This window comes from Molothrus aeneus, chromosome 15, assembly GCF_037042795.1.
Source record: "Molothrus aeneus isolate 106 chromosome 15, BPBGC_Maene_1.0, whole genome shotgun sequence".
NCBI classification, from domain to species: Eukaryota; Metazoa; Chordata; class Aves; order Passeriformes; family Icteridae; genus Molothrus; species Molothrus aeneus.
This window is the reverse complement of record NC_089660.1, coordinates 11,099,775-11,103,315: the sequence shown is the minus strand read 5'-3', so window position 1 is coordinate 11,103,315 and position 3,541 is coordinate 11,099,775.

Below are 3,541 nucleotides of genomic sequence, written 5' to 3'. Positions count from 1 at the left end.
TTGTTAGAAGTCAGGCAAAGAGTCAAGTGACACAGGTAAGACTTGCTGGCATAACAGGTCAAAGATCTACAGTGCAAGTGAGACAGAAAAACTTTCTCCCTGCAGCTATGGACATCCACCTCCAGAAATGACTGGCTCTACACAGTGCAGTCTCTGGGTGTATTTTTTTTTTGTCTCCTCAGAAGCATTTGTTTCTGCACAAGAATTTCTGGAATGCTGCTCCCAGGATCTGTTCAGAAGAATGACCCCAAACATAAGAAAAACCAGTGTGCACAGGCTGCTAGAGGCACCAGGGGTTTTACATGAAGCCACAGACTGGTTTGGGTGGGAAGAGACATTAAAGCTGATCTCATTCCAACCCCTGCCATGGCAGGGACACCTTCCACTAGATCAGGTTGCTCTAAACCCATCCAACCTGGCCTTGAATATTCCCAGAGATGGGCCAGCCACAGCTTGTCTGGGCAACCTGTTCCAGGAGGCACTTGTCCCTCCACAGTCGATAATTTCTTTTCAGTCTCTTATCTAATCCTGCCCTCTGTCAGTTGGAAGCCATTCCCCCTTACCCTGTCATTCCATGCTCTTGTCCAAAGCCCCTCTCCCACTCTCCTGGAGCCCCTTTAGGCACTGGAAGGGGCTCTGAGGATTCTCTGGCGCTTTCTCTTCTCCAGGTGAGCACCCCCAGCTCTCCCAGCCCGGCTGCAGAGCAGAGGGGCTCCAGCAGCTGGACTCTCCAGGGCCTCTCTGGACTGGCTCCAGCAGCTCCGGGTCCTTCTGATATTGGGGATCCCAGAGCTGGACACAGCATGGCAGGTGAGGTCTCACAAGAGCAGAGTAGAGGGGTAGAATCTTGTCTCTTGCTGGTTATTCTAAAAGGGTATTTCATTCTGCTTTCATTCTGCTCAGATCCTGGGCAGCACATCTGGGTTGCACAAGTGCTGCTGGCACCTCTTGCTGGGCTCCTGGGCACTGCAGGCCTGCTGCTGTTTGGATGCACACAGAGAGCTCTTACACAAAGATCCAGGGTACAGACAGTCCAAGGGATCTCAGACTGGCTGTTAAACAATGAAACTTCATACCAAGAGCCTTTCAATAGATACTAGGATATATTTCTAAACAAAAAAAAATCATTTTAAAGATAAATCCAGATATTTTATTCTTAATTTTACAAATAACAAGCATTTCTCTATTAAAAAACAAAACAAAACAAAACAAAACAAAAAAACTAGGGTAAGAATCAGTGTAGGTACAGCTAGGAATATTTACATTCTTAGAAGAAATTTATATATTTTTCTATGTACAAGGCTGTAGCCATTAGGTTTAAGGTACTCCCAAAAGCATTTCTAAGTAAGGCTTTATGGTCCTAAGCTGATTCTATGTTTTAAGAAAATAATTTATAACTGCAAGGACTAAGGTTCTATTCTACAAATACTGAAATATTGCAGTCCAGCTCCCTGGGCAATGCACCCCCTCCCTGTGTACCCACCCACCCCAAATGCTCACTTGCAAAGGGGGGAGAAGTTCACAACCTTCCACAAAATAGTGTCACAAGTCAGCCAAAGCTGCCCCATTGTGGAAGATTAAATACAAAATGATGCTTATGGGAGCATTACATTCACTGCCAGGAGATCAGAGATTCTAACAATTACTGACTGTGGAGCACAGAACATCACAAGTAGGTGTGGTACCTTTTGAGTTAATGGCATTTCCAAGCAAAGAAACAGAAGTCACAGGATTATCTGACATGCCTGAGATGATGACAGGAGTCAGCCTGAGAGCTGGAAAGGAAGGGATCTTGTCCCCAAGGCCGTTTGCTATTCTGTGATTGTTCTCTGGCAACAGGGAATCCTCCCTAACCAGGTAACTGTAACATGCATTGCTGCAGTGTACAGGTTACAGGCACCCAAACCATGCAGGATTTCCCAGGTTAAGTTCAGTCTGAGTGTCAAAGTCTGTTTCATCTTCCTCCTCTGCAGCACAGGCTCACAGGTTTATCACAATTCCTGTTCCAAAGGTCAATTCTGGCCTTTCTCCCTGTTCTGCAAGTATATCTGTAGTCACACTCTGTGCTGCAAATCTTATCTGCTGCCAGCATGGATACCACTCTAAGATTTGCCCATAACTGTATCAGGTCCTTTTATCTGTATCTTGTTTATTAAAAATATTCCCTCTGTTTCTTTTGGAGATGCTTGTTACCCACTAGAACAAGATCCTTGGCTTAGAGCTGAACTTGAAAAGAGTAGGATAAAACAGTAAGTACAAAATAACCCAGTCTGCTGTTTCAATTATGTTCCACATTTCTGACTCAGACTTCGTGTTTTTAAAAACATAAGCAAGGGAAAAACCCGTTTTTTGACATGAAGTGATTGTCATTGAATTTTGTAGTATTAGTCACAACGAGGAAATCCCCCAATTTGGATTTTAAAAAACTCCCAAACCAACAATAACACCAGATGATCTCACAAAGAACTTTAGTAAACATCAAAATATTTAAATATTCAAGAACAAAAGTCTCTCTTTCAAGGCACATACTTTGATAAAACAATGGGTGAGAAATTACAGCTAAATCAGATGTTAAATGGACACTGCACTTTAGGACTGGAATTTCCAGACTAAATCATCTATCAGGCAAGTACATATCTTACATTTCAGGGTATTTTCTGAAGCTGTTTACAGGAAGAGCCTTATGGGACATGGTTGTTTACATTGGCAAATTCTTTACAAGGAAGTTGCAGCTAAATGTGTTTTGCCTCAGATTCCTGCAGTTACCAGATCATTCTCCTGCAACACACACACAAAAAAAAAGCTGCTTCTCAATGTTCCAGTTCCTAAACATAAGGTTTACAAAGAAAAATATCTGTACTATGTTTTACAACATACTCTCATGCTTGCAATAAATATTTCAAAAAGGCTGTAAACCTAACAAATCAGGTCATGTTTTTGGGCAAGGGGGACTGGCTGTTACATGCACTACCCTGACATGTATTTGTTCATGTCAAGGCTGTCCTGTGATGTACAGTGAGGCTTGTAAAATCCAGGTTCTCAATTTTGGCAGTAGCCTCAAATCTCACAGTGCATTTTAAACTTGCTGCTCAGGGCTTGTCAACCTACTAAAGAGGAGTGACACTGAACCTGCCCCCAGCTTTGCATTTTTTTCCTTGGAAAAGCTGCCAATACTGTGGTTTTGGTATCATTCTCTGACCCGGGGACACTGGTCAGCTCCCTGCTGCATTCATAAATGAAAATCCTAAATAAAAAGTGAGAAAATGCAGGAAAAGTGAAGCAAACCCTAGAGCTCAAGACACTGCTAGGAAGAATTTAACCAAACCACTATAGTCTATACAACATTTTCTACTTTCTTCCTGTGACAAGCAGTCCAAGGTACACATCAGTCCCATTGCTGGAGTCTGTTACCAAGGTCACAATTTGGGGTATTGATTAATGAAAGACTGGAATCAGCCAACAGCACCTGTATATTTAAACACCATAAGAAAATGCAAAACTTCCCCAACCAGCTGCTGCAGTAGAGTAAGGACCCTGAGAG